The sequence below is a fragment of the Periplaneta americana genome, chromosome 3, assembly GCF_040183065.1.
Source record: "Periplaneta americana isolate PAMFEO1 chromosome 3, P.americana_PAMFEO1_priV1, whole genome shotgun sequence".
Classification (NCBI taxonomy): domain Eukaryota; kingdom Metazoa; phylum Arthropoda; class Insecta; order Blattodea; family Blattidae; genus Periplaneta; species Periplaneta americana.
Genome location: NC_091119.1, coordinates 200127543 through 200154000, shown reverse-complemented (window position 1 = coordinate 200154000; position 26458 = coordinate 200127543). Strand labels below are relative to the sequence as shown.

The 26458-nt window shown below is 35.1% G+C and overlaps 1 long non-coding RNA gene across 1 annotated transcript in view; it reads right to left on the bottom strand.

Moving 5' to 3' along the window:
- LOC138697169 (uncharacterized) overlaps window positions 1-24897 on the bottom strand; it is a 47452-nt gene extending 22555 nt beyond the window's left edge. Inside the window, exons 1-2 of the long non-coding RNA XR_011331552.1 lie at window positions 24763-24897; window positions 16840-16909 (exon numbers count right to left, since the gene is read on the bottom strand). This is a non-coding gene — a long non-coding RNA (uncharacterized lncRNA). The remainder of the gene's footprint in view (window positions 1-16839; window positions 16910-24762) is intronic.
- Between the last annotated feature and the right edge of the window lie 1561 nt (window positions 24898-26458).

Genomic DNA, 26458 nt, shown 5'->3' with positions numbered 1-26458 from the left:
TATTATTATTATTATTATTATTATTATTATTATTATTATTATTATTATTATTATTATTCTGCAGTTACATCTGTAGTACTCATTGTAGTAAGATGTAGTATTCAACTTTTTCTAACAACTTTGTTGATTATGGCCTGTTTAGACAGCCATGAAATCGTGATCATGAATAAAACAAGCTGTAATTACATGGATACTTACTTCTTAATGGTTCTGAGTTTAAACAGCCATGACATCGTGATCTCGTAACCTCTTCAACTTGAAATATTTAATGTAATTTTTAGCAATATTTATTTATTCTGGTGTAGTTAAGACCATCAGGCCTTCTCTTCCACATCACCAGAAATACAAATACAATAATAGAAATAAAATAATAGAAAGCCACACAAAAATATACAAAGGTTACAGTCACGTGAACCTAATATGAGTTATGAAGTGTCATAATAAATTATATCCTAATTAATTAATGAACATAAAGAAGAAACTTGCAATTTTAATCTATGAGTATAATAAAAAACACAAAACAACACTTCTAGCAGTGCCTAAACACCATGAAATAAGACAAAATTTTAGAACTGAATTTTGAATTGTGATAAGTCCGACAGTCCCTGACGTCTTTAGATAACGAATTCCAGAGGCGACGTATTTCTACAATGTAGGAGAATTTGTGCTACCATAGAAAGACATTGTATGATACACATTCGTAAAGTTATCTTTTCGGCCTTCGTGTGTTTGTGAAAACTCGACTTCGCCTCGTTTCACAAACATGACACTCGTAGACTACCAAAAAGAGAATCTTTACGAACTAATACCATAAGTAACTGAATCGCCCCATGCAGAAAGAGCTTCAGTCACAAGTTTTGAAAAAACGAGATATCGATGGAAATCATATCTTTATGGGTGGCTCCATCGACCTGTGCAGAAAGGTATTCAGTTCAATGCTTGGAAAGATAGAAACTGAAGCGTCAGTTCTATGCAGAAAAGAATTCAGTGTACAGATTTTTTTTTTTTTTTCTCAAAATTAGGTCTAATGGACTGAAGCCCTTTCTGCACTATTCCAATATTTGTGTAGACGTGGTCTAATCGACAGCTGTGAAAATCTAATTTTATTATTTGTTTGTTTTGTAGTCAAACCGTGACTTTCTGTTCATTTTTGTTGTGTTGTCTGTATAAATGCTATATGATCTTTCCTGCCAGTGACTTTTAACCTTTAGGCGCAGAAATTTAAATACTTCTCTGACATCTGTAACCGGGATTTAAAATTTAAATCACAGTATCACCATTTGACGTCAATTTTACTGTGATTAAAACATATATTCTTATTTCTTATTACCGCATTAACAATAATTTGCAATTTATTGGTAATTATTAGTTCCTGCAAATATGTTTTGCTCATGTCATCTATATATTTTGAAATGTATGATACACTTAATATTCAGAAAGCATTCTCTTAACTTTAAATTCGTGTGTATACTAACACGAAAAGTCCCCTATTACTGCAAAAACACATCATTGGCTTTAATTTTGTGAAGAAAAAAATATATATATATATACCAGTGGCTTGTGCAGCAAATGCAGCAAATTAAGTTCATTAGACGTTCAAATAAACATTTTTCAGATTTATTTTCAATGAAGAATACCAGACATTCTGAAAGTTATTTGCTTCCATAATAATGAAAGATACTCTCTCTCGAGCCAATACTGAAGAGAACCACGCATATAAATATCTACACCACACCGCCATTAAGTATATGAAAAAGACCCAACCCCACTTGATTAACTATAAAAATAATTGATTTTTAATAATATTATCTTACGTAAGTTTTATAGCTTTCAGTAACATATACTATATATATCATATAGCCGCCACTCAGTAAAATATAGAAATCAAAATCTAATTTAAGGGGACACTCAACTTAAAAATTGCAGAAAAAGTGTCATAGAAATGAAAAATTAAATTTCTACACTAATTTACGTGACAGAACTAAATCAATATGCAGAATTCTTCCCCTATTCATTGAGAAGTCACAGTCAAATGCACAAAGCCAAAAAATAAAAAATGATAGTTAAAAGTGATATTTCAATTAATGATTGATTAAAAATTGAAATATTTTTTTTATTTTGAAAAGTATTGGATCTAATGAGCTGAGATTTTGCTCGTTACTTTCCATGTGTATATTAAATTTTTTCTCCAAATTTGAAAAAAATTGGTCAAATAGGAAAAAAGTTCCAAAATATAGTTGAGTGTCCCCTTAAGTTATTCTCTACATCTACTTAAATAACCCCAAAACGTTTCACTTTCATATCATCGTTATAGCATTAATAGGTATAATTAATGAAAAATAGTCACATCATGGCATTAACTATAATAATATTTCATTTATAATGGTAATAATGTCATCAAACCACCTCAAGTTTTGTAGTTTTTAATATCCAATACACAGCTGTATCCAGAAAATTACACACCACAGAATCGAGCCTGTAAATTATTTTTTAGTAAGTTAAGCTTTTAATAACTAATTTAATTTGAGCTCTAAATATGTCAGCATTCTTCCAGATCATGGCCTTCGTGTAATATTGTTTACTGTAGTATGTGTTTTGTTTTATTCTGAAGTGTAACACGGAGGACTTGATGCTCGCTTCGCTTCTCCTTTAGAAAAAAGCGAAGGGAATATCAAGTCGGCCGTGAATGCTATTAGCTAGTTCTCAAAACTGACGACAGATGGATTTTGGAAAATAGGAAAATTATGTTTAAAAATTGACATTTCACTGATAACTACTATTTTTCTGAAAATCTTTGAGTTCCAATCTTCAAAATGAGAGGTCATGTATTAAAATCCGTCCAGCCGTTTTCCCGTAATTTCCATTACCAGTTCAAATTATATATACAATATATTTATATATATAATATATATATATATATATATATATATATATATATATATATATACACTGGATGTTAAGAAAGTATCTAGTATTTTAGGAAGTGCTAGTATGCATCAACACAAGAAAAAAAATCTAATAAACTTGGGGCCTACAACACATACTTTCTGAGATCTGAACACTTGTTCATAGGTTGTGCTCAATGTGACGGAAGAGGGAATGTTCAATAGGCTGTTTAACAATGGACTTCCTATCGAGAGTAGATACCAGCGTTGATTTACATTCCGCACGTTCGTCACAATGCCATTCGATGACCTTTTTTGGCATCCTATGTTTCGTATAATACATTAAACTTCTGTATATGAACTTCATACCCGCAATTTTGGTTGAAGTGAATCTAATTTTACCCTCCATTGCTAAGTAATATTAAAACATTGTACAGTTCATATAATTTCACTCTTCATTGCCAAATACATATTACTAAAATTTTTATACATCTTGATTACACAACTTTTAACAATGTATCACTTCGGAATATGTATGATAAGAACTTTCTTGTGTTAAATTTTAACCTACCTTGTTAACATGTTTCGACTCCAACGATATTCTCAACACACAACTCAATTTCAAAACACATACACTCTTTGACTCTACACTACGAACGCATCCTCACAGGAACCAAGAGGCGCCAAGACCAACAACGACCATTTCTGAAGATGACCCAAAATAGGTCGAAACATGTTAACAAGGTACGTTAAAATTTAACACAAGAAAGTTCTTACATTCTAACATTTTCAGCAAGTAACCATGGAAACGTTAGTTATTTTTACCCTATTTAAACAACAAAGTCAACTGGACTAGAAACTAACAAAAAATTAGCATGTGACATCGTCCGGTGACAAAAGTGTAATCTGTGAAAAACCTTCCGGTGACTAAAATGTAATGTGTGACGAATCACTTATGACGAATGATCCGGATCCCGAATACATCAAATGTCAAAGCTGCCAAATCAATAACAAAAATAAATGGCGCACATTTCTAATTTCAATGGGGTTATGAATAAACTCTGCTAGTATTCTAGGGTTAAGAAAGCCTCGCTGAGGCCTTTATAATTCTTGGGTCCACTACAGCATTCTTCATCTTCATATTGTCAAGATGTAAGATGCAGGTTGATTTGCAGACCGGGAAATTCCATGATAAGTCTCTCGTTAGGACTATTCAATCTGTGCAGAGTTACATCAAGTCTGAAGATGGAATTTCCTATTAGAGATGGAATTCCCTATGAAGTATTCCATTCATCTGGTAAGAATATTCAGGGTGCGGCATATTTTAAACTCACAGTGTAAGTGAACAAAAGCTATTTATTTTTCCCAGTATTAAACGCAAGAGTCCACACCTGTGGAGCAACGGTCAGCGCGTCTGGCCGCGAAACCAGGTGGCCCGGGTTCGAATCCCGGTCGGGGCAAGTTACCTGGTTGAGGTTTTTTCCGGGGTTTTCCCTCAACCCAATACGAGCAAATGCTGGGTAACTTTCGGTGCTGAACCCCGGACTCATTTCACCGACATTATCACCTTCATTTCATCCAGACGCTAAATAACCTCGATGTTGATAGAGCGTCGTAAAATGACCCAATAAAAAATTAATAAATAAAACAATTAAACACAAGAGAAAGAAATGTCACTTACCTATCAACAGTATTGTCAACTCCAAAAAAAAATCTGCTAGTTGTTACTAAATATGACTTAACGACAAATTTATCACCAAAACGGCTAGATTTTTAAATAAGATTACATAATCATCCTCTCCATTCAGGATAATGTCATCTCCATCCAATTAGGTGGAACTGTTCTGTAATTGTGGCAATTTTATTTAGAAATAATGTGGAAACTTCGTAGTCATAATATTTCCCATGTTCTCTAAGACCTGTCTTAATTATTAGGTCATCGTTCAACCTTCAACCTCTGCGTTGAACTAATCCCATTTCAACTGCCAATAGAATTTAAAATTCCTTCAGTATTAAAATATGTTTCAGGTGTTGAAAATGATTGAACGTATTACATCACGTCCTTGTCTATGCGGATGACGTGAATATGTTAGGAGAAAATCCACAAACTATTAGGGGAAACAAGGGAATTTTACTGAAAGCAAGTAAAGAGATAGGTCTGGAAGTAAATCCCGAACAGACAAAGTATATGATTATGTCTAATAACCAGAACACAGTACGAAACATAATTATAAAAATTGGAAATTTATACTTTGAAAAGGTGGAAAAGATCAACTATCTTGCAGCAACAGTAAGAAATATAAATGACACTCGGGTGGAAATTAAACGCAAAATAAATATGAGAAATGCCTGTTATTATTCGGTTGAGAAGCTTTTGTCATCCAGTCTGCTCTCAAAAAAAGCTGAAAGTTGAAATTTATAAAACAGTTATATTACCGGTTTTTCTGTATGGTTGTGAAACTTGGACTCTCACTTTGAGAGAGGAACAGAGGTTAAGGGTGTTTGTGAATAAGATTCTTAGGAAAATATTTGGGGCTAAGAGGGCTGAAGTTACAGGAGAATGGAGAAAGTTACACAACACAGAACTGCACGCATTGTATTCTTCACCTGACATAATTAGGAACATTAAATCCAGACGTTATGGGCAGGGCATGTAGCACGTATGGGGGAATCTAGAAATACATATTTATTTATTCATTCATTCATTCATCCATCCATTCATCCATCCATTCATTCATTCATTCATTCATTCATTTATTTATTTATTTATTTATTATTTTGCTAATAATTGTAACAAAATATAATATATGCAGAAAAACTTTAGCTCGCCCCTGAAAGAGTAGAACTCGTGCTCAGGGACGGATTCCTTAATTGAAATTAATAATTATGCAATACAATGTGTCTTATGTGCAATTATAGTATATAAATTTAAATTTACAACTTTTCATTACTTATAAAATCCATACATAACTTTTTAAATTTAATACTACAACTATTAGAATTGACAAGATTAGGATATTTAAATATAAATTTGTTATATATTCTTGGGCCTAAATTACTACTATGATCAAATACTGTAACGGTGTTGCATTTTGGTTCAAACAATCTTCAAGAATTCATACCTTTTTGTTTCATAACTATGAGAATACAATTCAAAATTATTTCGATTTTCATCTATGAATCTTATTAATACAATATAATAAATTTGTCTTAGGTTAAGTACATTAAAGTCTAAAAACAAATTTTGAGATGGAAAATCAATAGGTTTATGAAATTAAAATCAATAGTGTGTTAGTTGGGAGGCCGAAAAGAAAAAGAGCTTTGGGGAGGTCGAGACGTAGTTGGGAGGATAATAAAATTAATTTGAGGGAGGTGGGATATGATGGTAGAGACTGGATTAATCTTGCTCAGGATAGGGACCGATGGCGGGCTTATGTGAGGGCGGCAATGAACCTCCGGGTTCCTTAAAAGCCAGTAATTAAGTAAGTATATTATATTATATTATATTATATTATATTATATTATATTATATTATATTATATTATATTATATTATATTATATTATATTATATTATTTTGAGAATAAGGTTCTTAGGAAAATATTTGGGGCTAAGAGGGATGAAGTTACAGGAGAATGGAGAAAGTTACACAACACAGAGCTGCACGCATTGTATTCTTCACCTGACATAATTAGGAACATTAAATCCAGACGTTTGAGATGGGCAGGGCATGTAGCACGTATGGGCGAATCCAGAAATGCATATAGAGTGTTAGTTGGGAGGCCGGAGGGAAAAAACACCTTTAGGGAGGCCGAGACGTAGATACGAAGATAATATTAAAATGGATTTGAGGGAGGTGGGATATGATGATAGAGACTAAATTAATGTTGCTCAAGATAGGGACCAATGGCGGGCTTATATGAGGGCGACAATGAACCTCCGGGTTCCTTAAAAGCCATAAATAAGTAAGTATTATTATTCCTAAATGAGTGCAACGGACCTAGAAGATCGAACCCATGTAGGCAACTTTCCTTCCGTAAAAATTGTCATACAGTTTTCTATCGACGGAAGCTGGTCTGTGAGTTTCATGAACCCCATGTTCTCGGGACGGGTAGTACAAGAGGGCACAGGCGCGGTGGGTCTTCGCCCCTCTCTCTCCTGTCTGCTCGATAAGTGCCGCCCATGACCACGCGTCGGGACGCCCCATGCGCCAGACGCCCGACGGCGCCGGCAGGAGGCCGTGGTGCACATTTAAACCCAAATCTGGAGGAGAGTTAAAACCCGAACCCATATGCATTTATTTACAGACGGCACACGCTCTGACGCAGGCCGTAAATACTGCACCATGCCCATTAGTGATGCGAGTCAGGGGTTTTAATCTTGATAACGTCTGTCAACGGGATGCAAGCAACCGCAAATCAAGGCTGTCCCACCGGCGAGTCACAATGTCTGGCCCAACTCTAGGGTTATAACCACTTCGGGGTTATTCGAGTCTATTCACTTCTGACTTATTTTCTTAGTAACTTCTTATCTGCAGAAATTATTATTATTATTATTATTATTATTATTATTATTATTATTATTATTATTATTATTATTATTACTATTATGACACTCGGGAGGAAAATAAACGCAGAATAATTATGGGAAATGCCTGTTATTATTCGGTTGAGAAGCTCTTATCATCCAGTCTGCTGTCAAAAAATCTGAAAGTTAGAATTTATAAAACAGTCATATTACCGGTTGTTCTGTATGGTTGTGAAACTTGGACTCTCACTTTGAGAGAGGAACAGAGATTAAGGGTGTTTGAGAATAAGGTTTTTAGGAAAATATTTGGGGCTAAGAGGGATGAAGTTACAGGAGAATGGAGAAAGTTACACAACGCAGAGCTGCACGCATTGTATTCTTCACCTGACATAATTAGGAACATAAAATCCAGACGTTTGAGATGGGCAGGACATGTAGCACGTATGGGCGATTGGAGAAATGTATATAGAGTGTTAGTTGGGAGGCCGGAGGGAAAAAGACCTTTGGGGAGGCCGAGACGTAGATGGGAAGATAATATTAAAATGGATTTGAGGGAGCTGGGGTATGATGATAGAGACTGGATTAATCTTGCACAGGGCTTATGTGAGGGCGGCAATGAACCTTCGGGTTCCTTAAAAGCCATTTGTAAGTAAGTAATTATTATTATTATTATTATTATTATTATTATTATTATTATTATTATTATTACTATTATGACACTCGGGAGGAAATTAAACGCAGAATAAATATGGGAAATGCCTGTTATTATTCGGTTGAGAAGCTTTTGTCATCTAGTCTTCTTTCAAAAATTCTGAAAGTTAGAATTTATAAAACAGTTATATTACCGGTTGTTCTGTATGGTTGTGAAACTTGGAGTCTTACTTTGAGAGAGGAACAGAGGTAAAGGGTGGTATTCATAGTCGACACTTTATATCACCACTTTGCAAAGTGACGCTTTTGATGAAAGTGGCTCTTTCATATTAGTGGTATTCATAGACGATTGAAGAAGTACACTTTACAAAGTATCACTTTGCGCTAGCAAAGTGTAGAGTTACAATTTGGTTGGTAATAGAAGTCCCACAATGCCTTTCAAAACAAGTGAACAAACAATAACAAATTAATGACGTATAACCTACAAATTATAATGCTTGTGATTTGAATTGGGAACCTAATTGATTGCGTGAGGAAGAAAATATATATTTAAAGTTGTTTTATTTCAGTTTCTAGCTTTTGTTGCCGATAGTTTAGATTATTTCAGACAGTTCAGATATATAACATTTTATTAAATAGTTAGTGATACTGCTGGTGAAATTAGGTTAGGTTTTGTACAGTACATAACTGATCCATTAATTTATATAGTTAGATTAGGTTCTGTACATATCTTTTTCATTGATATATGCCGCCAAGTTTAATTTTGTATGTAACCGTTCCACTGATTTATATAGTTCGGTTTGATTTTGTACATATCTTCTATTAGTTTATATAGTTAGGTTAAGTTGGATTGAGTAGGTTAAGTTTTGTGCATATATATATAATTAAATTTATATCATTAAGTTAGGTTTTATACGTTTCTCCTTCATTGATATATCGTGTTAGTTCCTTTATTTTCATTTTTGTCTTTTTCGTGAATAGTGAATAGAAGTAAAAAAAGAATGAAATAACCACATTACTACTGCCATTATTATTATTTTTTTTCTCTTTCTTTCTCTCTCTCTCTCTCTCTCTCTCTCTCTCTCTCTCTCTCTCTCTCTCGTTTCCATTATTGCCTGCTCTTCAGGGATATTTTGAATGCCAAATGTTTCTACAATGCATAACAAAATAGGCCTAATAGTATGAGATTTCTTTTCATGGTGAGGTTATGACTGCACATGAACTAGAGACAGTAGATGTATTGCTTACCGGCGTGAAAATATATATTACCGGTATCAAAACAGTAATGATTATATCAACATCAAGATAAATGTTATTTCAAAATACAGGTAGTCAACAAAAATCAAAATCATTTTAAACCCAATATAATTATGGAATCTGCTTAGAAGGCAGGCACGTGAGGTCTCTCAATGCCAATTTAAGATAGTTATGCCTACATTAGATTGAAGTTAGTTTAATATTATTTAAGTTAAAAAATTCGTTTCAATAATAAAAAGTAGGTTATGTGGACATATCTACCTACATATCACTTCATCGAATTGAGGTTATAAATATACGAATGTTACTACAGAAATATCTGAACTATAATATTATATATATTAATGTATGGTACATATCTGTAGCATAGAATTTTAATGCAGTCAATAACTGTATTATTGGAGGCACTGGCAAACGTCTATTATTCGTTTTTGTCAACCAGTCATGGAAAAGATTAGCAATCTCAATAAGTTTCTTTATCAGATTGGAACCGGTTTTTTTAATTCTATATCATTATAAAATTCCGCGGGATTGTCTTTAGGCCTATCTCTAATGTAGCGCTTTTGTACATTGTGCATCTCTTCCGCACATTCTAATAATCGACAACTTCCAAGACGTCCGCCATTTTTCTACAAAGTGTCACTTTCGGCTCAAAGTGTGGTCGGAACTACACTTTCATCCAAAGTGTTCCTTTGCACCAAAGTGTCGACTGTGCAACGGAAAAGTGATACTTTGCGTCTTCCAAAGGACACTTTACTCGAAAGTGTCGACTATGAATACTAGCCTAAGGGTGTTTGAGAATAAGGTTCTTAGGAAAATATTTGGGGCTAAGAGGGATGAAGTTACAGGAGAATGGAGAAAGTTACACAACGCAGAGTTGCACGCATTGTATACTTCACCTGACATAATTAGGAACATAAAATCCAGACGTTTGAGATGGGCAGGACATGCAGCACGTATGGGCGAATCCAGAAATGCATACAGAGTGTTAGTTGGGAGGCCGGAGGGAAAAAGACCTTTGGGGAGGCCGAGACGTAGATGGGAAGATAATATTAAAATGGTTTTGAGGGAGGTGGGGTATGATGATAGAGACTGGATTAATCTTGCACAGGATAGGGACCGCTGGCGAGCTTATGTGAGGGCGGCAATGAACCTTCGGGTTCCTTAAAAGCCATTTGTAAGTAAGTAATTATTATTATTATTATTATTATTATTATTATTATTATTATTATTATTATTATTATTATTTATTATTATTATTATTATTATTACTATTATGACACTCGGGAGGAAATTAAACGCAGAATAAATATGGGAAATGCCTGTTATTATTCGGTTGAGAAGCATTTGTCATCTAGTCTTCTGTCAAAAAGTCTGAAAGTTAGAATTTATAAAACAGTTATATTACCGGTTGTTCTGTATGGTTGTGAAACTTGGAGTCTTACTTTGAGAGAGGAACAGAGATTAAGGGTGTTTGAGAATAAGGTTCTTAGGAAAATATTTGGGGCTAAGAGGGATGAAGTTACAGGAGAATGGAGAAAGTTACACAACGCAGAGCTGCACGCATTGTATACTTCACCTGACATGATTAGGAACATAAAATCCAGACGTTTGAGATGGGCAGGACATGTAGCACGTATGGGCGAATCCAGAAATGCATATAGAGTGTTAGTTGGGAGGCCGGAGGGAAAAAGACCTTTGGGGAGGCCGAGACGTAGATGGGAAGATAATATTAAAATGGATTTGAGGGAGGTGGGGTATGATGGTAGAGACTGGATTAATCTTGCTCAGGATAGGGACCAATGGCGGGCTTATGTGAGGGCGGCAATGAACCTACGGGTTCCTTAAAAGCCAGTAAGTAAGTAAGGATCCTTTCAGACGAGAATATTGTACGAAATGGAAATATAAAAATTGGAAATTTATCCTTTGAAGAAGTGGAAAGATTCAAATACCTGGGAGCAACAGTAACAAATATAAATGATACTCGGGAGGAAATTAAACACAGACCACAACATATTCATGACCCCATTGTAACCAATTGGCTTGTCGTCAGCACGACACCTCATCCTGCTCAAGGTTTTTCCGTGGTTTCCCTTGAGTAATAAGACAAATGTCGGTATGAGCCCTAAAAGAAATGGGCCACGCACCACTTCCCTTCCCCCACTCTTTCTCTTCTACTATCACAAAGAACTTGCTAATTTCTTAGATGACAAACCTGTATTATGATAATAGGGGAAAATAATTATACTGTAAGTTCACAGGGCTAACGGCTTCGAAGCTGGGTACCTGGTTCTAATGAAGTGCACTGGAAGCAATTTAAAACATGGGGGCATGAGATAGTTACTCTGCCCGCCATAAAAATTCACTTCAATTAATCCCCAAGGTAAAAAAAAAAATTAAACACAGAATAAATATGGGAAATGCCTGTTATTATTCGGTTGAGAAGCTTTTATCATCCAGTCTGCTGTCAAAAAATCTGAAAGTTAGAATTTATAAAACAGTTATATTACCGCAAATCTAGTCTTTCAGGTGAAGCTCCCTGTAAAGCAGATTTGAATAATTTCAAGGGAAAAATTGTTCCGGGGCCGGGTTGAACTTACCAGCGCTCTACCACTGAGCTACCCGGGAACTCCACCGTCCCAACTTCTCCCTTTATATCCACACAACTCTCGTGGGCTGACGAAACTCCAGAGACCCACAACGAGTGCACACAATCTCTGTGTGACTTGGAATTGTGGTTTCCTGTGGTAGAGCGCTGGTACGTTCAACCCGGCCCCGGAACAATTTTTGCCTTGAAATTATTCAAATCTGCTTTACAGGGAGCTTCACCTGAAAGACTAGATTTGCATAATATATACGTTACTGTGTACGTTAACAGAAAACCACAATTCCAAGTCACACAGAGATTGTGTGCACTCGATGTGGGTCTCTGGCGTTTCGTCAGCCCACGCGAGTTGTGTGGATATAAAGGGAGAAGTTGGGACGGTGTCGGGTGGAGTTCCCGGGTAGCTCAGTGGTAGAGCGCTGGTACGTTCAACCAGAGGTCCCGGGATCGATACCCGGCCCCGGAACAATTTTTCCCTTGAAATTATTCAGTTATATTGCCGGTTGTTCTGTATGGTTGTGAAACTTGGACTCCCACTTTGAGACAGGAACATAGGTTAAGGGTGTTTGAGAATAAGGTGCTAAGTCAGTATAATTAGAGTTTGGCTATATTGCTTCAGCTTGTACTCTTTGACCAAAATATAGTGTGGTAATCGATCAGAGCCAGTTGTACTATCGATACTTAACACGGCACACTAGAGCGCTCTACCGGATGCAATAGAGAAACTCAGATATTCTATTACCTTTCGTAACGAAGTAATGACGAAACTATGACGTAGCTGTGTAACAGTTATACTGTTATACACGACGTATGTAGTGATTATTAGTAAGGAATTTACACACGACGTATAAACGAGCTACTCATTGTGTAAGTATAAGACAGTTAAACGTCTGTATATAGAGTTTTTATTAGTAAGACGGATAAAGAATAAATAATTTATCCCTCTGTTGTATTTCAATAACGTGAGCGGTTTTCCTGTAAATTCAATTTTTAAAATCTTACACTTCAAGCCACTGCACGATGCGAGCAGGCTGCAACGTCGCGCCAGAGAACAGCTGACCTAGCGAGACACACAGAGTCTGTTGACCTCTTACATCTGTATCACGAGAAGAGAGTGTTAGCGGCGATGTTGCCGGACTACAGAAACTTCAAACTTTATTTTCTAATTAACCGTGCATTTAATCACAAAACGTAATATAGGATTTCTATTCATTTACGTGTACAGTGAAACCTCTCATTTACGGACATCGAAGGGACGTGACAATCTGTCCGCATTTGGGAGGTGTCCTTTATTGGGAGGGAGGCTCTCCAATCTAACAGTAAATTTATAATATGCACTATGTATCCCTTCACGCTTTAAGTGAAATTTATTATTGTAGTTTAATTCTACATACAGTATTGTTTGCAACTTTGAACTACAGTAGATAAAATCGAAAAAGGAAAATACAGTACTGTGCCATGCAATTTTATTCTATGTCTACAGTTATGCAATACTGTAATTTACAGTTTTCAACTTAACCTTTACGTTCAGGTGCCATGTCTCTTGAAACAGAACAACTGATTGAAGTGAAGAGAATAATCCTACTAACCCTATCATGTGGCGAATACAATTTCACGATCGCGGAAACCTTGGACCTACCAGACAGGTTAAATTTTATGACTTTGTTTATCCACCCGCTTCCAGCTAACAAGGGGTAGGGCTAGTGGTAGCCTACGAGAGCCTTATGTAATGTTTCATGTTAAGGAATTTCTGTACAGTTCTCAAAACTAAATTTTCCATTTTTGTAACACATCAGGTCTTGAAACCCAAGTTCTGTCCGCAGTCAGGTGGTAAAGCAAGCTTTAGGACTGTGAAACAGCTGTCCGTGTCCGTGTCTGAAAGTGTCCGTAAACGAGAGTTAAATTTATCATTATTTCAGTTGGGACATAAAAATCTGTCCGTATACATACTAGGTTCAAAAAGTTCCCGGAATTTGCTAGCATCATAGAAACAACGTACCTTAAACACTATTCTACAGCATTTCCTTCAAAATAGTTGCCTTCCGCAACAACACACTTTTGCCAACGCGTGTAGAGTTCCTGGAAGCAGGCCTGGAAGCCATTTTGTGAAACCCGTCTTAGTGCTCTCGTCGCGTTTGCGATAACCTCTTCAGCATTGAATCTCCGTCCTTTCAGATGACTTTTCAGACGGGGAAACAGAAAGTAATCAGGTGGTGAGAGATCAGGAGAGTATGGTGGGTGATCCAAAGCAGTTATGTTGTGCCTGGCAAGAAATTTCTTTACAATAATTGCGCGATGAGCAGGTGCATTGTCATGCATAAGGAACCAGTTGTTTTCTACCCACTTCTCTGGACGTTTCCTTCTCACTGCGTCCCAGAGGCGACGGAGGGTTTCTACGTACAATTCTTTCGTTACAGTACGACCTTCTGGAATGAACTCATGGTGCATGAGACCCTGAGAGTCGAAGAAAACTTCCAACATAACTTTGCTTTAAGTGTGCTTAAATGCGACAGGCTCATGTCAGTAGATTTACTGGCATGTGAAAGAACTCCTGCGGGACAAAATTCCGGCACATCCGGCGATGCTGATATAACCTCTGCAGTTGCGAGCGTCGTTAAATAAAACATAACATTTAAAATAACTTTGCCTTTGGAAGTGTCCCTAGGAAATTTTTGCTTCCGAGGAGATGTTTTCGATTTCCACTCAGATGACTGTCGTTTAGGGACTGGGTCGTACAAGTATCACCAGTTTCATTTTGTTTAAGAAATCACCATCTTCATCAGCCATACTGATCATGTCCCCAGCAAAACACAGAACTTGATGTTTGTACTTTGCTCTGTGGACATAATTACAAAATGCGACGAACAAACAAAACACTATGATAAACAATTGCCTACAACTCAAAACCAATAATTGCCATTATCAGCAAACTTTAAGGAAATGACATCATGAATGTTACCAACAAAACAAATGTATAATATCCCTTGTTATATATTAATACGAAAAATGGTAGTAAAATTCCGGGAACTTTTTGAACCTAGTAGTATGAGGAGTGTCCGTGTCTTGGGGGTGTCCGTAAGGAGAGGTTTCAGTGTACTATATCGTCCCTTATAATCAGGAAGGTTATTTCACTTCCACCCTGTATAAGAAGTTCGGAAAAATTATGAAAGATAAAAATTACCGATGGGAACCGTCAACAGCCTTTGATGACTAATAAACTCTGGGATCTGTATCGGTGCGGCGAATATTTAAGCAACACACACTGTGTAGTGTCGGCGTGTCGTTTCAAAGGATAGAAGAAATGAAGACAATATAGTAGCGTGCAAATTAATCCTAACACGACATATTTTTACATTTTCTGTCATTGTTGGCCTCACAGCTGCTCATACCGCTTTAATTGACATCTGTAGTACGTGTAATTCCATTGTTGAAGGTCTGTCATTACTTTTTTTTTATAATATGCGACATTTTGCCTGTCGTTTTGTACTTATAAGCATTTCAGTTGTGTTGAAGACTTAATACTGCAATCCTGTGTACATTCTGTCGTCTTCACAAATGGATACAACTCCACGAAAACGGTCTAAAATTATAACATTAGCAGAGCATTCTTCTATGACACAGAGGCAAATTGCTGCAGAATGTCACATCGGTTTGGCTACTGTTAATTCGATCATAAAACGATACAGGAAGACTGGATCCATTACACCCCAGAAAAAAGGAAACTGTGGCCGGAAAAGGAAGACTTCACCTGCAGATGATCGTTTAATTGTCAGGAAAAGTAAATTAAATCCTAGACTAACTGCTGTCGACTTAACCCGCGAGTTAATGGCTACCACTGGGGCGAATATTCACGTCACAACAGTGCGGCGTAGGCTTTTGGAAGCTGGACGAATGGCTCGTAAGCCTATTAAGAAGCAACTGCTAACCCCTGTTATGTGCAAAAAACGCTTAATATGGGCAAAATTACATCAACACTGGACAGTGAATGACTGGAAGAATGTACTTTTTTTCCGATGAGTCTCATTTCAAGGTCCACGGCCACCGTGTTTCTTACGTACGGAAAGGATCCGAAAAAGTAACAGCAGCTCATCTCCAACAAGCACCCAAATACCCCCCTAAAGTAATGTTTTGAGGTTGTTTTACACATTAAGGGCCTGGAGCATTAATACCTATCAAGGGAATGATGAATTCTGACAAATATATTCACTTATTGGAAACCAGAATCGTACCCCAGCTGCAAAAATCATTTCCGGATGGCAGAGGTGTGTTCCAACAAGACCTGGCACCATGCCATACTTCTCGAACAACTACAGAATTCTTCAACAAGAAGAATATTAAGGTACTCCCCTGGCCAGGCAACTCACCCGACATCAACCCCATTGAGAACTTGTGGTCAATTTGCAAAAGAAGAATGCACAAAATGGATTGTTCTACAAAGGAGAAGATGATTTCTGCCCTCATTGGTGTATGGTTTCGCGATGAAGAAATGAAGAATATTTGTGGAAAATTAGTGGAATCCATGCCAAATCGTCTCAGAGCTGTTATTAGGAACAAGGGAGGCCACATAGATTACTGAGGTATGTCTTAGATCCTTTTTTTTTTTTATCCCGTTTGAGTGTTTTCGCATAAGTAATTACGTTGTTCGGATTAATTTGCACGCTACTGTATGAAAAGCTCGAATGAATTTTCGCAAGTATTGCACGCGGGTAGCTTGGAAATTCGAGTAACAATTTAACACTTTGTCCAACGTATTACGGCAAGTTTTAAATGTATTACTTTCTTTTTACATTTATGACATAAATTACCCCTTTTACGCGTCGTATAGAAATTAATCTTTTTCGCGTAACTTTCCAGTCCTGGTCTCACATTACATATTGCAAACACACTTATTATGGGATTCTAGTAATGTGCTTACCATTGGAGCTAGTATGGCTCGAACCAGCAACGATGTCCGTACATCAGTCAGGCGCTTGACGTGGAGAGAACTGAAAAAACGGGAATGAAATAATATACATCAATATTCTTACATTTCGTCACAACCAGGATAGGAGAGCAAAAGGAAATCGTCGCTTAAGAACCAATACCGCGTAACTGACAAAATGTAAATTTTACAGGAGAAGGAAAAAACTGAATAAAAACCATAAAAATAACAGAATAGTCTTGAAAAGTGGTGTATGGCTATGAAATAGCTTAACTAATTTATAACTAAGTGAAAATGGATGATCATGGCTGTAGACATTTGGCCATGTCACTTACGCGGTATTGGAACTCTGCCGTTGACTACATTTTGTTAGTTACGCGGTATTGTGAGACAACTTTAGCAGCTTCAAGATACATGTTGACAAGCGTTTTCTTTGCGTGAAAACTGCTTTCTGGAAATATTATTCGTGCTCTTGTATATGTCAATGTGTTATCTGAATTGTTGTCCTACCATCTGACTTGAGGTCAAGGTCGGTAGGCTGTAGCTTGAATCAGCACTAGATTACGTTCCAGACAATGATTGCTGTATTCTTAGTCAATCAAATGCTGAAACTATGGGAAAGGAAAAACGAAGACACAGTTCAATGTTTATTGTTATAATAATAATAATAATAATAATAATAATAATAATAATAATAATAATAATAACCTGTTACTAGGTACTTTATTTTCACACTAAGTATTTGAATAGATAAGTAGAATTGTTACTAAAACGTTGCTCACAAGTATAATTTTATAATAAAATAATTAATAATATTATTATTATTATTATTATTATTATTATTATTATTATTGACAATGAACTTGACTGACTTGCGAATAATGAAAAGAAAATGATATAAAAATATAATAATGATGATAACTTTTCAGGCACAATATTCGTTAAACACAATAAATAATTATAGGGCTATGCTGAAATCACAAAAAGTAATCCTTGAGTAACCCTAGTGTGGAATACTATCATAAAAACTATGGCACAATCGGTTCTACATACAGTAATGTGACGGTAATTAGACAGGCTACTGATGCTTTTTTTTTCTGTGCTTTTGCACGAGAACATGACTTTTTTTTATTGAGGGGACGCCATCAGTACTATTAGCTAACCAATATCGCACAGTTCATTCTTTAATTCCCAATGTACACAGAAACATCTTTTTGCAAACCTGAATTTTTTTCTCATCAACTTTTAGATTGTAGACAAATGTTCTCTTTCTTCTAGATTCAGAATTTGTACTGCCAGGTCTTTTAGTAGGAGTGAAATTCACAAGATTTGATACGTGAACGGCCCTCTGTCCCCAAGTCATAGTTTTCTAGAATGCCTGAAAGATGTGAAATTAAATTACAGCCTCTTACTTTCGAATTTTGGCACATTTTATAACTACACTCTGGCCCCAAATTCCTTGCATCTCCTTCCGTATCATGTGTCACTTTGCCATCTTTCGACCTCTTGTAGCTAAGATAAGCTTCCTCTTCCATTCCAAGTTTTCTATTTTTCATTTTCTTCCACTTAACCTTGTGTGGCTTTGAACTTATTTTTCTCTTTTCTGTCAAATTTCCATGAAACGCTTGAAGATTCTTCTCTTTACCTTTTTCTGACGAATGTAAAAATGTAGAATAAGTAGCACTCACAAATTCTTCGGGGTCGTACACATCTGAAGACGCATCCGAAATTTAATGTAGATCCTTCATTGACGAGGTATTGTCTTCAGTTTCTGTCCTATCATATTTCTAGCGATATTATTTTAATAGTGTTGCTTTAAATCATACCAGACTGCATAATGTGATCATAACCTTACCGGTAACACTGCACGGACAATCCCTGATTTGCAGCAGCCCATTTTCAGAAGGACGGTTTTCTTTTGCATTTGAATTATCAGGCAGTACACCTACGAATAAGATGAGATTACTAGTGTTCATAAATGTGATATAAATTGATTAAAAACATGTGTAGTAAATATTATCATCAATTTAGATCTTCCTCCTACCGGAGGAAATGGAAGGGACCAAGCTTAGGACCACTGAATGTAGCGCAAATTATTTTAGCGGCCCATTCATGATTATTTATATTAGGCTACTTAAATTAAGTTTGCTGTTATGATTCCGTAACTGAAGAAAAATAAATCTTTAATAACTGTGATACTTCTTATGCCATACCTTTGTTAATGTTCAAAGAAGTTTCTCCCGTCTTGAATGCAGAACATAGCACAGATAGGATTTCGTTCTCGCTAAACTGACCGTCGTCTGATTCATTATCCATTTCTTTTCTTGTATCTGTAGGCCTATATAATAAAATATTAAATGTACTATATTCCAGTGAATGAACTTGCAATAAGATTCTGCGGGAATTCAGCTCAACTAACATTCAATTGACATTAGTGAAATAATTCAGTTATATTTACCTTTCAAATAATTGAATCTGAACACTTCTTTAATCTTCTCAGAATATCACACACTGTTGACACAATTTCACAAGTCAGTAACGAGAACCAGCTTCCGTACTGACGGCGCGCAGGGAGTAGACATAACAGCCTATCTGTTGTCAGATACGCGGTATTTCCTACAGACTTTTCGTGACTTCAGATACGCGGTATTGTACCCCCCTCCTTCACACGCAGGCCATTCATGCAATCAAATTCCCGCGCTTGTCAATGCATGCAGATGACAATGGAGGTACCATCTGTGCAAAAAAACAGTTTTGACCAAAAATGTCAGTTACGCGGTATTGGTTCTTAAGCGACGAAATATCAAGCTGTGTTATAAAACTGAAACTAATTTAGATGAGTACAACAAACTGCCTAAGACGTCGTTACCCGGATTCTAGGCTTTATCCTAATTTTAAAATGCATGGCGTGCGAAGTTAATAACAGCCAAGTTTCTGTTACGCCACTGTTATAAGTTTTTAAGATTGTGAAATAGAAATTACTCTCGAAAGAATGTAAATACTACAAAAATTATATTGGCCATCTATGCCAGTTCTCTCATTATTTAAATATACTGCTTATTATAATTCAACCCTCAAGAAAACCGTCTGACTATATGAAAAGGATAAAGAAAAGCATTCACTAGTTTGAGAGGTGGTGGTATTTATCAAAACAAGGAAACAGAGTCTAATGAACTTGGGTCCAAAAATAATATATTTCGATAAATGAATGCTAGTTCATCAACATTATAGGAGATGTACAATGTGATTTTCATTAAAAAAAAAAAAAGATTCAATATTCTGAAAAAAAAAAAAACAAGAAAAAAGACTAATGAACATGAGTCCTAAAACTAATATATTTCGAGAAATAAGTACTTGTCCATTAGTATCATGAAAGATGCTCGATATGATTTTCATTAAAAAAAAAAAAGAAGATTCAATGTGATTTTCATTTAAAAAAAATTCAATGTGATTTTCATTTTTAAACAAAGAAGATTCAATGTGATTTCCACCTTAAAAAAGAAAGAAGATTCAATGTAATTTTCATTTCAAAAAAAGAAGAAGAAGATTCAATGTGATTTTCACTTTAAAAAAAAAAAAGATTCAATGTGATTTTGATTTTTAAAAAATTATTCAATGTGATTTTCATTTTAAAAAAAGAAGATTCAATGTGATTCCCATCTAAAAAAAAAAAAGAAGATTCAATGTGATTTTCATTTCAAAAAAAAAAAGGTTCAATGTGATTTTCATTTAAAAAAGATTCAATGTGATTTTCTTTTTTTTTTTTTTTTTTTTTTTTAAAGAAGATTCCATGTGACTTTCATTTGAAAAAAAAGATTCAGTGTGATTTTCATTTGAAAAAAAAAAGATTCAATGTGATTTTCATTTTAAAAAAAGAAGATTCAATGTGATTTTCAGTTTAAAAAAGATTTAATGTGATTTTCTTTTTTTTTAAGACGATTCAATTTGATTTTCATTTGAAAAAAAAAAAGATTCAGTGTGATTTTCATTTGAAAAAAAAAGATTCAATGTGATTTTCATTTAAAAAAAGGATTCAATGTGATTTTCATTTTTAAAAAAGGATTCAATGTGATTTTCTTTTTTTCAAAAAAAAAAAGATGATTCAATGTGATTTTCATTAAAAAAAAAGACAATGTCATTTTCATTTAAAAAAAATGATTCAATATTCTGGAAAACAAGAAAAAATCTAATAAATATAAGTCCTAAATTTAATATATTTCAAGAAAAAGTACTTGTCCATCAATATCATAGAAGATACTCAATTTGATTTTCACTTAAAAACAAAAAGAAAAAGATTCAATGTGATTTTCATTTGAAAAAAAAATGCAATGCTCATCAAAACAAACATGAGTCTTAAAATTAATATATTTCGGGAAATAAGTACTTGTCCATCAATATCATAAGAGATGCTCAATGTGATTTTCATTTTTAAAAAATTCAATATGATTTTCATCTCTCTTAGGTTGGCAACTTCGATGTTACGTGCGCTCTGCGATTGTCAAGAATTGAGTAAGACGTTTAGTTCAGTAATTCGCCGATAAGACTTATGCTTGGCCCCGCTACATCTCATCCTTTGCTGGCCATTGAAAATGCAATGCTTTCAATTTTAACATTGTTGAAATAGGAGCTTCCCCGATGGGTTTGTGGGCTACACGTTCTGGGAACTAGCAACCTAGCCCAAGGGAAGTGTGTGATAAATAGCGCCGTGACCGTATTGACAATATAAGGGCGTATTGTGTACCGCTCTGACAATGTGGCTATACTACAGTTACGGGCATAGCATTTCAAAGCCATGATAGCTGCTTACACATTGGTTTGGTGTTGCAGGGTCTTTTCAATGTGAAATTGGAACCTCTATAAGCGAGATGAAGGCCGTTGTGGATAACATGTTATTGCATACGATCTATTATTCCTTGCTCGAACACAATGATCTATGTAATGATGAAGTCATTGGTACATTTGTTACATTATAAATATTGATTACAATTAATAGATTTATTTTTTATTTTATTGGGTTATTTTACGACGCTGTATCAACATCTAGGTTATTTAGCGTCTGAATGAAATGAAGGTGATAATGCCGGTGAAATGAGTCCGGGGTCCAGCACCGAAAGTTACCCAGCATTTGCTCGCATTGGGTTGAGGGAAAACCCCGGAAAAAACCTCAACCAGGTAACTTGCCCCGACCGGGATTCGAACCCGGGCCATCTGGTTTCGCGGCCAGACGCGCTGACCGTTACTCCACAGGTGTGAACACAATTAATAGATCAGTGAACTGAATTTATTCAACTTTGCCGGCAGATAATGGTTAAATTATTTTTAAAACATTTTCAGGTGAAACTTCGATATATTCCACACCACAAACCAGAGAAAAAAAATTACGCACTCAAATAATTTAAAATAACCTTAGAATTGTAGCATACCACTCCAGAAACACGATGTGATCACTGCGAAAGTTATCATATAGCCTATATTTAATAGGTAACAGTTCCGTATTCAATATATTAATTAATGATAACCACATTGCATTGTATAATAATTATGTTTTCTTATTAAGGTATTTTAATTGGCTATTTTACGACGCCTTATCAACTGGTATCGTTATATAGCGTCTGAATAAAACGAAGGTGATAATACCAGCGAAAGGAGTCCAGGGTCCAGTGGCGAAAGTTACCCAGCATTTGCTCTTAATGGGTTGAAGGTAAACCCCCGAAAAAAATCCTCAACTAGGTAACGTGTCCCAACCAGGATTTTTATTGAAGTACGGTACCGGTATTAATTTTGTATGTATATATTTCATACTTCCATTTTTATATCTTAAACATAGGAATAGGTCATTTTCTATCTTCTTTGCTGTAAAGCAACTGTAAGAATATTACAGAATGAATAAATATATTAATGCATCTATCTATCTATCTATCTATCTATCTATCTATCTATCTATCTATCTATCTATCTATCTATCTATCTATCTATCTATCTATCTATCTATCTATCTATCTATCTACCTACCTACCTACCTATCTATCCATGTATCCATGTGTATCTATCTACCTATCCAACTATCTATGTACGTATCGATCTATTTATCTATCTATGTGTGTATCTATCTATCTATCCATGTGTATCCAACTATCTATGTACATATCGAGCTATCTATCCATCTATTCATCTATCTATGTGTGTATCTATCTATCTATCCATGTATATCCAACTATCTATGTACGTATCGAGCTATCTATCCATCTATTTATCTATCTATCCATCCATCTATCTATCTATCCATGTATCTATGTGTATCTACCTATCCAACTATGTACGTATCGATCTATCTATCTATCTACCTATCTATCCATGTATCTATGTGTATCTATCTACCTATCCAACTATGTACGTATCTATCTATCTATCTATCTATCTATCTATCTATCTATCTATCTATCTATCTATCTATCTATCTATCTACCTACCTAGCTACTTATCTATCTATCTACCTATCTACTTATCTATCTACCTATCTATCTATCTATCTATCTATCTATCTATCTATCTATCTATCTATCTATCTATCTATCTACCTACCTACCTACCTACCTACCTACCTACCTATCTATCTATCTATCTATCTATCTACCTATCTATCTATCTATCTATCTATCTATCTATCTATCTATCTATCTATCTATCTATCTATCTATCTATCTATCTATCTATCTATCTATCTATCTATCTATCCCACCCATCCGTGTATGTATCAGTCTATGTGTCTATCAATCTATATTCTATGTGTAACTATCTGCCTACCTACCTATCTTTAACCTTATAAACTGCGTCTTTACAGTATGAAGGTATAGTTTCCAAATAAGTAAAACATAACCTAGGAAGTGAAGACGCAAGAAGACTTAATATCAATTTGGTCCAGGGCATATAACTTATTAACCAAAACAATAACCGAGCCGTCTAGACCACTGCTCATTTTGTTTCCAATTTATTGTCTCTAGTAAACATGGCTTACTGTTACCTGTATAATGAATACGCATCGTTCCAAGATACATTAGGAATGAATAGATTTTTTTTTTTAATTTACCTCGAATTTCAAATATGAAAAATGTGCTTTTGTTTCCTGATAAAACGCTCGTTTTTATTCACTAATTAATAGCACCATTTTTTATCAAGAGAAAATATTTTGATGAAACTAGCGCTGAGTTACTTCTAGTGATTTCGGAAGTGAAAATCCGCCATTACCCATATTACTGACATCACAATAAAAATTACCAGTCTTTGCTCAGCGTATATGCAAGGTATAATAAAAGTCTAACCTAACCTGTCACAGATTTGTGTAACCAAGGCATAGCGTGAGTGTACACTAGTGTGAAATTTTCCTAATGTCACCAAAATTATGTTGGTATGACTGAGAAGAGAGCTGTATACACTTGAAGTACGAGGAACTAACTCAACGCTAGTTTAGCCACCACTTGTATGTGAATATAGTAATGATAATAATGATAATAATAATAATAATAATAATAATAATAATAATAATAATAATGAGTTGGCAATGAATTCTACGAATTCGTATACGCTAATTGCGTTGAACGTGTAAGTGATTGGTGGTTGTGTGATTTCAAATAATCGCAAGTCACCTCTTGATGAGAATCATCTTAATCATAAGATGTATGTAGACTATTACCAAGAATGGTAGCGGACATTTTTCCCGAGTATGCACGTCAAAAGAGTCTTTTTAACATAAAAGGCAAAAAGGTAGATAAAGTAATATTATACTTTAACAAAACTACACTGTAGTCTAATCGCATAGTATATACGTATCATATTACCCATCACCAATTATGTACATCTACAAATGAAACTGTTTTATTTCCTTTATAAATAGGCTACCATAATATATTTCTATCTTACCTAAAACCACGCAATTTGTCGCTAAGTTAAAGAACAAACAAGACGCTTTTTGTTTTTACAAGGAATATAAATATAATTTTAACATTGGATTAGCTGGATGAAGACATGACTAACTACGTCTACCCAGCAACGGCGATGGCACCTCAGCATGTGGCAGCGCAAGAGATCACAAGGAGGGGATGCCGGCTGCATTCATAAATCTGAACTATAGAAAATGTTTATATCATTAACGTTTGATCTGGGGCTTATGTATCATAATCTGTTGCATCGGTAGCGTGAGACAGAAAATATTGTTTATTTTTTTATAGTTAGCTGCTGAACTAAATATCTTGTAAGAAGTTCCAAAATGAAATTAATAATTACATTTAATATTAAAACACAATAAAGTGGACTGATTTAATGAAAACAAATACAGACGCCATTATTCCAGGAACTATCTCCAATCAATCATTCCGCTCCCAATACAACACAAAAGAAAACAGTCGAAGAGTAACTATTATCACAGATTATATACCGGTACAAATAATTAATTAATCGCCTTTATGATGAGCAATACTTATTTAATAAATGTTCTTAATTTATACTCGAGAATCATACGAAACTTTTAATAAAAACGTAAATATTTTTGGGGGGAATAAGGTTATGTTTTTACAAAACCTACCATACGTGCAATATTAGGTTTGATCCAGCAAGCGATTCAGAAAGCGTTCCAAACTAATACCCCCGGTAATCAGGTAACTTCTTTCGACGCGTGCGCCAGTTGTGTACAAAGACGTTATAATAGTATACTAGACTCACACAGAGCGCTGGTGTGCTGTCCAAAATTGAAACCAGTCTGCGCATGTTTACGCCGCCATGCTACTGGTAGAAATAGAGCGGTAAACACGATTGTCATACGACACGACACACGACACATATTGACACGACAAATCCTTTGTTTTGTCTCGGGTGTTTTTAGTGAATAGTGTGAAAGTAATGGCAATATAATTTTGAAAGATGATATATTATCGCCGCGGACTCATGGTTAACATGTCGGCATCATATAATAACCTGCGGTGTGGTTTAAAAAAATAATTTTGCCGACCGATTGTTGCTCTGTAGGTTTCACTCTAAGCGTCACGTTGTCACGTCTACTTTCTCGATAAGAATAAGCACTAGTTTGCTATATTGTTAAATGGCTATTATTATTATTATTATTATTATTATTATTATTATTATTATTATTATTATTATTATTATTATTATTATTTCATATACGAGTACGTTGGCTTTCTTAACTCTTAATAATAACTCTTTAATAATAATTTTTAATCACATACCTTAATGTTCGTCCTCAGCACAAGACATTGCAACCTCGGGTTTAGTCTACGTGGATTAGACAAGTAAGTGTCATTTAATAATAATTGAAGCTGCTTATAGGTTGCATTATTGAAATTGAGGCGAGTGATTGGAGCAGCGACACAAGAAATTGAAAACAATAATACAATTAAATTTCAAAGACCTGCCGAACGCATGAGGCCGCTCAAAGACCTGCCGAATGTTAACCATGAGAGCGCGGCGATAACACCATCCCTGTTTAATTTTCCAAGCTATTTGCGAAAGGCACGATATAATATTATTATTATAATGTTGTTACAATATCAATATCATTAAAAATCAATCAGTAGTTTACGACAATAAAGAATACCTAATTGTT